At 38.7% G+C, this 14,553-nt stretch overlaps 1 protein-coding gene across 9 annotated transcripts in view; it reads left to right on the top strand.

The window, feature by feature from the left end:
• Positions 1 to 74: 74 nt before the first annotated feature.
• Positions 75 to 14,553, top strand: part of CLOCK (clock circadian regulator) — a 68,348-nt gene continuing 53,869 nt past the window's right edge. For 3 of the 9 annotated variants that reach the window (XM_042053707.1, XM_042053703.1, XM_042053712.1), the window contains exons 1-3: positions 115 to 193; positions 10,326 to 10,425; positions 12,502 to 12,588. The gene's annotated coding sequence lies outside the window, so the exon portion shown is untranslated. Of the gene's footprint in view, positions 94 to 114; positions 194 to 805; positions 827 to 10,325; positions 10,426 to 12,501; positions 12,589 to 14,553 lie in introns of those variants that run through there. The other 6 variants (XM_042053708.1, XM_042053705.1, XM_042053706.1 and 3 more) reach the window with 6 other exon arrangements.

Here is a 14,553-nt window from a genome sequence, read left to right on the forward strand (position 1 = left end):
GTGGGGGCTCGGCGGCGCAGGCGCGGTGGTGTCGGGGGGGACTCCCGGGCCCGGGTGCTGGTGGTGCCGCCGCCGGAGGAGCAGGAGCAGGAGGTCCAGTCAGTCAGTGCCGGTGGGCGGCGGGCGGGGGGCTGCGCGCGGGGAGCGACGCTCGCCGGGGCAACGCGGGCGGGCAGCGGCAGCGCGGGGCCAGGTGAGCAGCGAGCGCGGCGCGAGGCGGTGCGGGCGGACCCGCCGGGCCCCGGTGTGCGGTGGCGAGGGCAAGGCGGGGGGACGGCGCGGAGGCGAGCGGTGGAAGTTTGACAGTGCCGGCGTGTCTCCCGCCGCGAACCGGCGGGGCGGGAGTGCCGCGGCTGCCCTTGGGCGGGCACGGCCGCGGCCGGGGGCGGGGGGCGCTCGCGGGGCACCCGCTAGGCCCGGTGACCCACTTTGCTCCTGTCACAACTCCCGGGCGCGTCGGGAGCGCTGCCCGCCTGGCCCCGCGCCCGCGAACCGGGCAGGGCGGGCGCGGGACTCCCCGGCATCCACAGGGCCGGGCCGCGCCGGACCGAGCAGAGCTGCGGGCGGCACCTCCCCCCGCGGCCCGTCCGCCGCCGCTCCATGGGGCGGCTCGTCCCGCGGGCGCCGGGGGGGACCCGCCTGCCCCCGCCGCCCCACGCGCGGGGGAGGTTTCCGCGGCGGCGCTGCGGGGCGCGGGTGTTTACACGGCGGACGGGCGGCGGTCGGTGCTCGCTCGGCCCCGGGCCCTCCCCGCGGCGGGACAGCTCTGCGGGGCCTCGGGCTCCGGGCGGTGGCGAGAGCGTGCCCGGCGCTCTCCCTTCGGCAGGTGGGCTGGAGCTGCGGGGCTGCGTATGCACTTCGTAGGCTTTTTTTTTTTTTCACCTTTTTTTTTAGTTCCGATAACTTTATTGCGATAACTGCAGCGTGTTCACGCTCGTAAAACCTGAGGGATTCTTACTAGCCCCCAGCCCTTTTTCGAGTTACTGCGGCCTTAAAGTCAGTGTGTTAAATAACTCCGTGCATGCGGGTGTGAAATACGACCAGCGAGGGACTGGAAATCCGTGGTACTTCAGTTTTGTGTTTGGGTTAAGGTGGATCAGGATTTCTGGTTGGTTTCACTTTCAAGTTCCAGCTACTTTAGGCCTCGATATAAATTGGAAATGTTTTTTTTTTCCATGAAGAGGAGTGTTTGTGAACTAATGAAACGTATTTGCAATGAGAATTTTGTAAGGCTGTTGTTTTCATGTGCTGGTAAGCATTAACCTACCAAGAAGCACAGGGAAAGTCAGGTATGGTTTTGGCTGGAATATGAAATGGCAGGTAGAGGTGGAGTGGCTGATTGTAGAACCTGATCCTCTAAATCCTTAAAGTATTTTTTCTTAAATGACTTCTTAAATGACTGGTTGACGAGCAGTGCTTTTGGTGGCAGTATTGACTTGACCTGGCCTGCCTCTTCCTTGCTTCAGCTGCACCAGCACAATGGTTCTTGGAGTTGTGTCCCGTAACTAGCTTGAGGAAATGATCCAGGTTAAAATTAACTACTGTTTTTGTGTTGTTTTTTTTTTTTTTTTTCTTTTTAATGTGGTTATATTTAACCTATATAATTTCTCTGGGTAACAGGTGTGTCAGGAGGCAAGAGGACTGTTTAAGCAAATACCCTAGCGAAAGAAGTACTTGAGAAATACATCTTGACTGTGGTAGTCCTGGCAAAGTTCAGTATGAGCAGTTGCAGTTGTTTCACAATGTTCAGTTTTACAGAAATAATATTAACTTTGTTTATAATTGTCTGTGGGATTTGGGCCTGTTACTTGAAATTGGACAGAATTTGATTGTTGTAATTGAGGGATTCTACTTGAAAGTAACTCTGCTTTTTAATTTAACTATTATTAATTTTCATACATATCCACTTAAGATACTTCCTCAAACTTGTTACAGACACTGCTTTCAGATTACCAGACATAATGTATTTGGTTTAGGTTCTTTTTGTAGAATATGACAACTTGTCTGAGAATTTTGTTGGTAAGGCAAGGGTTACTGCTTCTTAACAAGCAATTCAAACAGGGAAAAAAACCCCAAACTTCCGGGTTGATATTTAATAGTTTAAGGTGCCATTCAGCCATGTCTTGTTTTTTATTTCTTCCGCTTCATGTTCTTACATGGAAAAGCTTAACACATTCAGGCAAAATAAAAGAATGTGAGGAAAGCAGAGTGTTTTCATTACTAATGCTCTTCTAAGGACCCCAAAACCTCTGCTGTAGGTAACTTTACTCTCTTTGTACTAAGCAATTTAAAAACTGAGTGGTAATTTAATTTGTAGTGTTAGTTAATTAGCTTCTTAGTATAGAATTTCACAGAAGTCATGAATCTTTGTGGTTGGATTGGTCTTGCAAAAGAAATTGCTGCTTTTAAGAGCTTTGAGCTTTTGCTTTTTTCCCCCCTGTATTTTAAATTTCTGCAAAAAGGTGAAGATACAAACTAGTAGTAGAGTTATTGCCCCCCACCTTCTCCACATGTTCTTTATATGAAATGTTTTTATCAACTTGGAAAGTTGTGAATTTTTTATTAAAAACCAATAAACTTGTGTTGAAAACAGTTGTGAATCAAAAATGCAGTTTTCTTCACTAGGTAATTTCCTTATTTGAAACAGCTCCTTTTTTATCTATGCTTTCCTTTAGGAGGTACATATAATTTGTTGTCAGTGCCTCATGGTTTCAACTTAGTTTAATAGATGAAGACTATGGATAGCTCTCCTCTAAGAATAGAAAATTAGTATCCTAATACAGTTTAAATACAAGATATCATTCAGAAGAAGTGGAATTACAGCTGAAAAATGCCTTTTCATCACCTTGTAATGAGTTCGTTTTTCTTGAGGCAAAGACTTTGGTAGATCTCTGAAGTAAAGAAAAGTTCACTTTAGTGTTTTAGCCTTTTTAAAGTACTAGCTTCCCTATGAACACTGGAATACTGTAAAGGCCAAATGAGAAAGCAGATGCGGAACTGTTTCTGAGGATTGGTGATATTAGTAGGTAGTGGCATAGCAAAGTCAGTAGTGGTTGTTCCTACCATTCTTACTTTCTGTTTATTTACTTTGCAAAGTATTTTTAACCTTTCACTGTTCATGAGCTGCTTCACCCCTGAAGGGGTGGCACAAGACCAGGAGGGTCACCAGGCTTTTGGGAGAACAGTAGCTGTTTTACAGTAGCTTTATCTTTAGAGGAGAAAAAAAGTGTGAGACTACAGACAGTGACCAAACCATTCAGCTGTTTCTCTCATCTTAAGCTAATGCTGAATTATTGTTAGTAATATTGGCATTATTATTTTGGAGCCAGTGGTCTTTCAGAATAAAAAGACGTGTTGGAAGCACCAACTTCTTAGCAGAATCTCAAATGAAAGATTCCAGTGTCTCTCTGTAATTCTGGCTCAAGCAAGTTTGGCTATATCTGTTAGGAAGGTACCTCATTCACCTCCACCACCTTCTGTGGGTGGTCCATGTGGGGAAAGGAACTTACTAGTGTGGTTGGTTGTTTTGTTAACTCAGTGGGAATCTGTAATAATATGAAACTCTGTCAGACATTACACTGTTTATTTGTTGTAGGACTTAAAAGATGTGAAATGCAAAATCATGGAAGAGAAAGGAGACTCAGGGTTCATGCAGCTGTGTGCTGCCCTGAAGGATTGAATTCTCTATCCCTATTGCTGCCACAAAATTCCTTTGTCATGTAAAAGCCACTTTAATTTTGGCATACCTCATGCCTGAGTGTTTAAATTTATAGTCTTAATGTTCTCTTACCGTACTTTTTGTGTATATTATAAATTCTTTTTTATAGCCACTTTTAGAATATATAATCATATACATAAAACGTTTTGGTCCTCTGTGGTTGTCATATATTTAATATTATGTGGAAGCAACAAAGCTTCACAGATTCTTTCAGCAGTTTAGATCTGCACACTTTGGACTCTTTCCAACAGTTAGATTTTGTTATTAAAATCAGTGAATTAGTTTTCTTATTGTGTACTGATGTTCTGAGAAACATTGCTGAGTATATTATGAAATTATCATTAGTAGTATTAATATTTTATTAAATATAGATCCTTAAAAATTAGTTATATATATGAGATTCAAGACTGATAATGACTTATATTTAGAGACTGATGCTTTTGAAGTTTAGTAGATACTATGGGCATTCCTCATATTCATGATAAAAATGTAGCCAAATTAGGCATAAATGTGGCTACTTCAATGCTTTGTTCCTAAAACTGTGTGTTTGATAATCTCAGGGTATGTGAGAAGACTTCAGTTTTGAGGCTAATGTCATTTTACCGATAATGACAGCTTGGTACTACAAGATAAACGGCATTAGACTATTATGTTTTTTTAGAATAGAAGAGAATACTTCTTGGAGTAAGACAGATCCAATTAAAGTGGAATTTTAAAATAAATGTATGTGATGTCATTTTTCTATAGAGGTCCTTCTAGAGTTCCATTAAAAAGGATGTTTGCAGGTACCTCTGAGATGGTTTTTGATGTATGTTATTTTGGTATATGGCCAGATCCATAAAATAATATAGAGGAGTAAAAATAGATTTAGATGCATTTTGTGTGTCCAGCCTCAAATAAAATTTGTAGCCATGTTAGAGGTTTCTGGGTTTTCACTAGTGAAGTTTTCCAAAGCTGAACATTGAAGTTTTGTTCTCATTCACATCTTCCAGAATCTTATCACAACTGAGCATCTTGGCTTCTAAATCTATTTACTATTCATAAATTAGGCAATCTGTAAATTAGGCCTTCACTTGTTCAAAGGCATGTTCAAACCACACCTCAGGCACACCTATGGAATTGGACTTGGACCAAAACCCTGTGGTGACTCTCCCTTTTGCTCAGGAGCACAAAGGAGTGAGGAGGAAGAGGTTTTGTTCATGTCTCCTTTAAAAAATAGAAACTCCCAAAATGAAAAACAAACCAACAAAACTCGAAAGCCTAGAACCTCACTTTTCCTTGCAGACAAGATGACTAAAGTCTAATTGGGCTAAAGAGCTATACTAGGCCAGTTGTTTTCTTGGAGGAAAAGGAGATGATATATATATACACCTGTATTCTGGCCTGTGTTCTATTTAAAATTTTGAATGCCATTACGAACTGGAAACCATGATTTGTGTCTCGTGTTTGCTGCCCTTCTGCCTAGAGAGGCATGCATACTGCTGGTGCTGCTCTGTCCAGCAAAGCTTTGCTTTTTATCTTTGCTTCCATATTCTGAAAATTGCCACTGAAGTGAGAAGTTAGGAGTTGATGCATCTTCCCAATGTGATGCAGAGCCTGCTGAGAGATTATGGTTTAAACACCATTTGGCAGAGTAGAGATTGGCTTTCCACTTTCTGTGTTCCAGGTTAGTATGCTGTAACCCGGTGCTGCTGAACAAAATGAGAGCACATCTTTTCTCCTGCTGGCATGTTAAAAGAATATATTACTCCTGCTTTGTTGGGAAAAGCTTAGCTATGTGTATGACAAGGACAGGGACCAGGATTGTGACTACAATCTTACCTGTGCCCTAGGCCTTCAGAAACAGGTGAAGGCAAAATACTGTGTTCACTGGTTACTTACACAGTTTGCATCTCTATTAACTTTTGTAAAAGTCTTGCTGAGTGATACAACTCTCCCTGGCTTTGGTACTTAAGAATTGTAGATCCTTTTGTATGGAATCCCCTTTTTGTGCCCTGTTTTAGTGAAGACTGTACTGCTTTGGTGTTGTGCTGCCTATTACAGCCAGAGCAGGCAGCAGAAGTTGCTAACCACATTGCATGGTAGTGGTCTTGCTGTGGGACACTTAGAAAAGGAGGAATACCTGGGAATGGGGTGATCATCCAGCGTGATGTCAGAATTTTAAGTGCTTTATAGTAGGGAATAGTATTGCTAATGACCTCATCTACAAGATGTTTTTAGCTTGTAGCTCCACAAGTTTGTGAGCGTATCTCCATTGCTTGCAGAAGAATGATCCCACATCCCGTAAGCGTGTCATCATCTGCCGAACTGGTAGATCTCCAGAAAGTTTCAGCACTTTCTTCATTGGAGCAAGTATTTGTGAACATAGAGGAGCCAGGCTGGACTGTAAGAAGTGGCTCTTGTAGGAGGTTAATATGTTAGTTTCCTAATGTGCATTAGAAACACTGAGGAAATATATATTTTTACATCTTAAATTATGATCTTAATGAGAGTATGAGATACTAAGCTGCCTAAAAAAAAAAGATACTTCAAAATACATTAATACAGCTAATTTAGTATTTCAAATTCTGAGAATCCTGCTGGTGTTATAAATAAAACATAAGTCTCCATTTTTACATTTGAATAAAATTTTTAATGAAATAGTAAAGAATAGTTTCTGGCATTTAAGGGCATTTGAAGTGTTTGGTGGCTATTGCATTGCATGTTAAATGCAATTTCAGCAACTGCTTGTTGAGGTTTGGCTATTACTGACGTGCACCCTGGCAGAATAATGTTCTAGGAGTTTAGTGGTTGCTGTTGAGAGATGGTTGTGAATACAGAGAAGGTAAACTCCTGCTGGTGTGCTAAGGTAGAAGGTATGTAATTTTTCAGTTTACTAGAGACATGTTAAAGGTTTGGATTTTCATCAGTCATCCAAAAGCCTCAAGATACATTAGGAGAAAAAACCTGTCTTGTTTCATGTGGTAACTTTCCCAGTCCATAGTTTCCCAAAGCTTTGTTTGAAACCTATGTATGAAGTGTAAAAAGATAAATCAAAAAATATTTTGCCACAATCTGCTTATTTCTCTTGGCTCAGTAAACAACTAGGAAATTTTCCTCGATTAAAAGCTGTAGGGAGTTACCTTTTTTTAAGCCTGATTTCCTAAGAAAATGTGATTTATGCTTTTTCCTTGTTTTCTCTCATTCTTTTCTTACATATTCACCAGTAGCTTTTGAAATAGTTGACCAGCTGTAGCCATGTTTGTAGGAGGGATGGAAATTGCAGACTGTAATGTTACCACAGGTTTTGGGAAAATAGGCAAGCTGGGTAGAGAAAAATGTGTCATTGCCTGCTCTTGAGAGCAAGATAATGCAATGGGTTTTTGGTACTGACCTGTTTTTTTTAGCATGCAGTAAGTCTGTGTTGGGTAGGAGAGCGGGAGTTGTGTGTGTCATCAGGGCTTGAGGAGACAGGAGGAACATTGGGCTGTTTTGGAAAGGGATCGGGACCAACAATACTGTAGTGTGATATTATAGCAAAATAATAATAATAATAATACTGTCTTTCAGTATAAGAACAAAAGACAGTGTTTCCCAAGTCAGATTTCCAGTAAGCTCACTCCTCTGTCTTGTGACACGGAGTTACTGGTTGAAAAGCAGGAGCTGAACTTACGTCTAGAATGGCATTTCTCGTCTTCTTTCCTGTCTGGCCTGTATTTGCAGTACCTATTTATCATGATAAACAGCAGACTGAAATCTTCCTTTTTATGTTCAACTTGAAGATTTTTATCAAGTCTCAATAGAGAAATATCTCCTGCTGGTTGGTTTAGAAAAACTCAAAAACTTAGTAATGGTAAAAGTGAAGAAAACTTTATTAGCTTGTGCTGCTTTCATTTCTAGAGAATTCTCTGCTGTATAATATGAAATATACCTGTCAAGCCTTTAGTGACCAACATAATCTTAACAAATTGTAATTTATTGATTTCAAGTGTTAAAATAGTTCATTTTTAGAATATCATAGCAGACTGCAAAATCGGTGGTTTTGGCTTGTGCTTATTTTAAAGTAGTTTTCATAGTAACAACAAATACTCTAAAGGAAACTGGATTTTCCTCTACTGTGAGTAGAAAAGCAAGTAGCAGCATGAATCACAGCTTCCAAGAACTGTCAGAATAGGAATGCAGATGCTCTCTTACACACACACACACACACACACACACACACTTTCCTATCAGTTTTAATGTAGTAATGTGATTTAATAAAGTTTTCTTGCCATCCACAGCAGCAACATCCATTGTATGTAACCAAGCTACTACTAGTAGTTGTGTGTTTAGAACTATGGTTTGGAGCTAGTACGGTAGTTCCACTGATAGTTCTCTAACATCTCAGCAATTTTACATGTAATATATTTTTCTGGAAATGTTCATGTTGTTAAAATGTTCTACTTCATTTTTTTATATAGTCTTTTTTTCCAGCTCAGAAGCTTTAGCTAAACATTTTGTGCTGCCCTAAAGCTTTTAATGATGTTTCATGGAAAATAAGATAGAGTTTCAGCCTTGAGAAGCTTGTGATCTGAATTTTACTGACATAGAAAATGAGGAGAATGACCTCAGAAATGGGGACAAGGATTCAAATTAATAAGCGAGTTATAGTGAGTGAATTAAAGTTTCATTTCTAAGAACATAAGATAGATCAGCAACAAGTAATATGGAGAATATAGAAGCAAAAGACAGCATAAAGCAAGTCCAAATAATACAGGGATTTGGAGGAAAAGAAGCAAAATATTTTACAGGATCCGGAAAGCATAGTGAAATCAGAAAAGCAGTCTGAATCAAGAGGAAGAATAACTAGAAGGTTTTTAGAAATAGGGCAGGAAAAAGAGCTGTAGAAACTTACAAATTATGTTGATGGGTTTAGCTCTTCTGAAGAGAAAAATGAGACAGGAAAAGGATTTGAGTATATGCTGTTTTGATCAGTTTGGCAGGGAGGTTAGGACATAAATTCTAGTACGAAGATTTTTTTTTTTAACTCTTTAAGAAATTTAGCTGTCACTTGAACTTGCTTTTAAAATGAGTGGCAAAACAACAGACAGCTGTGCCTGAAAATTTCATCTCAGGCATTCCTGTTGCTCTGTCACTATCTTCTATTACACACAGTTTTTCTACAAGCTGGAGGATTTCATATGAATTTCAGTACAATTGAGGGTGCGACTATGAAGTTTTTAACATCAGTGGTGATTGACATGCTATCATTTTATCTAAGTCAAAAAGATCACAAACTTTTTTCACTAAAATAACTGAAATTGCTTTTCCAAATTATTTTAGGTAAATTTGTAGTGCCTTTATATAGACATTTAGATTTATGGTTGATTCAGATTGATATACATTAAACTTTGTGTTGCCAACATAAGAAATGAAAAATAATCTTTCATAAACTGGGATAGATTTTTTTTTAAATGCACCTAGACTTCCTGCCCTGTAGAATATAGTTTACCATTTCTTATCTATATACTGGTATTTGATTCAAAACATTGATTTCTAACATTAGAATATTTCATTTGACTACGTAGAAAAATAGATATGTAGGTGATAATGGTCTGCATTTCTTATCCCATTAGATTTGGCAGTAGATCTTCCTCAAACATTGGCATTCTTCCTCAGTTTGACAGCTTCTTCTTTCTGTTATATGTACTGGGGGACAAGGTGGTAAAGAGCGGGTTTAGAAGTTACTTTGTGTTGGTTATATTATGTCAAAGGAAATCCACCTATCCTTGCATACAGTGGAAGGGAATAGATTTATGTGTGCCTTAAAGGATATGCTTTGCCACGTGGGAGTGCTGAATAGAAAATATCAACAGTGGGTAACTAGCAGGAGATTTTCCAGCAGGATTGTCATGGGTTAGGTGATATTACCGAGTTGGTGCATGTGTATTTAAAACACAGTACGGTGTGTAGGAATACAGAATTTCTGATCTGTAGCAGGTGGGGAGCTATTTCTTCGTTGAATGAATATTTGTGTATAGAAATCTCTGTTGTATAGTTAGCTTTTGCTCAGCATATCTTACTGAAATTAGTTTTTATTAGCGAGGGGAGTTTGATTAGTGAGTGGAGGGAGTCTTGTGCTGTTGCATGCCATGTTTTCTGAGAGTTTCAGGTTGTGTTCTGAGGTAGTTCACGTGTCCTGTTTGAACTGTAGTACACACAGTTAAGATTTTATTGATGCATTTTCTTTCCAGAAGTTTGCATAGTGTATTATTGATGATCTGCAAGGTCATAATATAATCCAAAGCAATTGTAATGCAATAATTGTAATATTAATGCTTTGTAGACATCGTTACGTCTGTAAATTTTATGTTACCATTGGGATATTGCATTTGTCTCATATTTGTTTGGATTTCAGACAGCGCCAGAGCTACATAAAAGGTGGTATCCAATGCTGAAGTTCTCCTTAATGAGTATTTACTTCACTATGTTGAGGAATTGGAAAGTAAAATTGTGGACAATTTAAGGATGCATATAAAATGACTAAAATGGCAGGAGAGAAAACAGAAATAATCAAGGGCTCATCCCCGGAAGTTGTTTTGAACAGAATAACTTTTATTAAACTGTGGGTTTTTCTGTTGTTTTTCAGAAGATTGTGCCAAAGAAGACTTACTCAGATGACATCACATTTGGACTACTAATGCTACCCACCCACTCTACAAGGCACAATGTATTTCTAGGTAATTTAAGTAAGTATGTAGATTCTATTGCTACTAGAACAGTAATGATTTAAACAGAAACATCTATTTTCAACCTCAGGCAAGGTAGACATTCCACTTCAATTTGATATTCAAATTAATGGTGTGTGTGGGCAAGAATAAACTTCAAATAAGCTTTTTATAAGCATTTATCCTGTACACTGGAGCGTGGAATGAAACAACTGAACTGTACCTGAGCTGCCTTGGAAACTAGAAGGAAGAAAACCCAGACCTTATGAAGGCACTGTCCCCAGCCATGCAGTGTGCTAATGTGGCCCTGTGGTTTCTGGAGGCTAAACTAATATCTCTCCCAGGGTTGTGTTGTGGTGACTGAGCAGATGTACTGCCATGCTCACTGCTTTTCTTAGTGGTTTTTGTTTGTTTGTTTGTTTGTTTTGGATTTTTTTTTTGCAGATGCTTTTGTTAAAGTTGAGATTACTTAATACCCCATTCATGTAAGGATATAGAAGAAGAATGCATCTTACTGGGTTCAAGTATCAATATCTCTGTTCACATGTCACCTTTTTTATGAAAGGGTTGCTTCTCCCCACTTCCTTGACTGGGCACTGTGTACTGTCCAGCTGAGGATAGGCCAGGAGGTGCAGATTTTCATCTTTGCAAGATTTGTCCATGTTGTATCTTGCAGTAAGATTACTGGTTGCTTTGTGCATCACATGGAGGGAAGCACAGAACAGCAGGGTAGTTTGCTTATGGTTCATCTTTTGAGCAACAAAGGGGTTTTGATTCAATGTATCATGAGGATCATGGCCATGGCCCTCTGTAGGTTCCATAAATGTGTTTTTATGTTTCGTCTTTCTAAGGAGGTGTTATTTTTCAGATTTTGTGTTGTTTTTTGACTGGCTCAAAACATACACTTTTATACTGGGTCAAAAAAAAACCCAAGAAATTGATCTATTTTTGTAGATCAGACATTGTTCCAATCTTGCTGCAGCAGGATTATTTTTTCTTGCTGGCAGAAAACCTTCCTGTATTCCTAGTAGCTTATAATGCATTGGAGGTGCTTGGTCATGCATGAAGTTTGGTCATGAATGGAATTACAGGTAGCAGTGCTTGCAGTTAATGATGCTTGACACTTTCTATTCCAGAACCCTGGTTTTAGTTGCTTATAATTTAGTAAGACTTAAATCTCTGTGTTATATGTCTCCTTCACCTAAAATTCAACCAAACATCAGCTTGTGTCAAGAGAATGAGTTGAGAGGGAAGAACATACTGTTTTCTTGATGCAAAATGCAGTGACAATCTTGCCACTGGAAAAATAAAGCACCTGCATATGCTGGAGCAAGCACTCAAGTTTTTAGGAGAAACAAATTGTTATGCTGCAGTATCAGCCTGCTTTTTTTCTGCTATCCCACTTACATTAGGCAGCATGATAGATTTCTGAAAATATGTTTTGTACCAGTTCAGTGAATTTCCTAAATCCATTTCTTCTGTCCAAATCAGATGAGGTAGATCTATTCCAAATCCTTTTAGTCATAAGCAGACAGAGCTACTGAGCATGTTGTAGCTGGACTGTGAGAAGTAAACAGGTCTAATCTCCTCCACTCCATTGTAGTGTCAGGTACAAACATTTGAGTAAGAAGATTTTCTTCTGTACTCTTTGTGCTTTTCCTTAACCCTATCACCCATCTACTGTTGATTTGGTCCTTCAGATTCTGCTTCAGCAGTATATTTCCATAAGTGTTGTCCATTTTTTCATTCAATTTTTCTCTATTCTTTGCTTTTTCTCTTTATTTCTACTCTTATTTTCACAACACATCGTAATAAAATTGATGATTTTGAGCAATACAGGCTGTGTGTGGTTAAAAGCTATGAAATACTTCTTTTTGAGCATCCTGAAAACCTCTGTGTGTTGTGCATCTATGGTGTTGCTTTTCAAGTGACATTTTTAGAACATGAAGACCATATTTCTTCTGAAATGGAAAGGCAATATACTTTAAATTTTCAAATTATGTGCATGTGAAAGTTTGTATAGTGTTTTTCTTAAAAGACAATTTTAAGACAATTCTCTAAAGAGAACTGATTTTTTTTGTTTTCATCTAAATTTAGCAAATGTAGAGAGAAGCCCATTCTTTCATTTGCAAAATCTTCTGGAAATTTATTTGGATGTTGTATACTGAATGTCAGTGAAACTAGGTGAGTCTGAGTATTTTGGTTATTCTAAGCAACTAATGAATTGATTGTATGTGAAAAAAAAGATTAAAAAATCCTGTTTGTAACTTACAGTTCTAGGAGAAACTCTGGCATATAACCTAAAATCTAGAGGACTAAATTATTAAATAAATAACATAGCCAAGAGAAAAAAGGGCAGAGATTAAGCAATGTATTCCTGGCTTTACATCTAAGGTAAAAAGCTGTGTATACACCAAATATATTTTATCTAGTGTTTCTTTAATGAAATTCTTGCATTCCATAAATTGCTTGATTAGCTTCCTGTAGTATTTCTGTGTTCCTGTGGTTGTTCTCCGAGATGATGTTTAGAACCGGGCTGATTTCAGTCTTACAGTAGACTAATATTCCCATGTCATTAATCTGATTTTTCTCAATTCCCATAGTTGGTTACCACTGGATTTAGAAATCAATTTGAGTCATTGCAGTATACCCGTGATTACCTTTATCCCTTTTAAATTTTGTTTGAGTTAGGGCAAGTTAAATCACAGTAGTAGTGCTTACAAATGTGACTCAGACTATACTATCTGAATTTCCAGGGGAAAAACAATACTGACACCTCTGTCTGAAAGTTCAGAGATGCAAGAATATTTATTTTTCCCTTACTGTATTTAATAGCACAGGTAATAGGAGGAAATGAATGAATAAATGAGAGAAAGGCTGAAAGAAATAAGGTAGAAAGAAGAAGAGAAATAAAATATTTGAAGTGAGAAAACAGGGCATAAAAGATGAAGTAAATAAGCAAAGAAAAAAGAAATGAAGCCTAAGGAATAGGGATATTTTGATTTATGCCTTCTGCTGCATTCTGGCACAGGAGAAATAAATTTTTTGTAGAAGCCAGTAAATGGTATTTTATAATTTTTTTTTTTAATTGTGAGGCATTTTGAAGAATGCTTACAGAATTTTTCTAAAGCCTTTCAGTGCCATCAAGTATTCTCTTTTGTGACATGACATCTCTGTTGATTAGTCCGGTTTGAAAAGGTAGGGTGTAAATCCAATATATACATTACAGTTGTGATTTGGATGATTAAAACTGCTTTGGAGGAAATCTCACTGTTGTCTCCCCGTATCATGTACTTGCTCAATGTGTTTGAACTCCATGTCTTTCTCAGAAGACTAGTCTGTGAGTTCTGCTGAAGGTGCAAAGTGCTCTTCTGTCTCTACTGGGGACATAGAGTTCTGCATCAATCATGAAATTCCTGGAAAAATTTGAATGGTCCATGTGATAGTGATGTTTGCTGCTGGAGACCAGATGAAATCTAATCCAAAATAAACCCTCTTGAACAGCTAGCATGGGAGTGTCAGCACCAGCTGCTTTGATCTACTGATCCATTTCTACGGTTTCACATTACTTTCTAATGGGGACAGAGTCATAATTGTTCACATTGGTTATAGGTCAGTAGATGAGGGCAGTGAATCTCTAAGATCTGTGTGTCTCTGCTACAAATCCAGCCATAAGTTTGGGTGCTGATTTTGAAAAATTTTGAAGTGCCAAGAATACTTTTTTTCAATTTTGTTAATATAAACTGTCAGTGAATACTGGTTTTTTCAATTTTGTTAATATAAACTGTCAATAAATACTATAAATGACAGAAGTTCAAACGACTAAATCGTAACTGCCTTTTGTAATTCTGATTGATTAGTTTGGGTTTTTGCCATGTTTATATTTTTAAATTGTTAAATAGAGGAGTCTTCCGGTTTCTTTCATTTTAAAATTTTGGTATGGAACTCTAAAATATGTATGCTTCCCACCCCAAATGTTTTGCTTGAACTGTTCATCTGCATTGACGAAAACCCCAAGGCCAGTGTTTTATGGCAGCCATTAAGTAAGAACAAGACAAAAACCGAAAAAGTGATGGTCTTCGCAGGTGTTTGCAGTTATTACCCTTTCTCGTGCCTTAGCTGTCATGAATCATGACAGACTTTTTTTTT

The sequence above is a fragment of the Corvus kubaryi genome, unplaced genomic scaffold (genome assembly GCF_017639235.1).
Source record: "Corvus kubaryi isolate FWS band 111438036 unplaced genomic scaffold, C.kubaryi_AGA036_p1.0 split1-131, whole genome shotgun sequence".
NCBI lineage: Eukaryota > Metazoa > Chordata > Aves > Passeriformes > Corvidae > Corvus > Corvus kubaryi.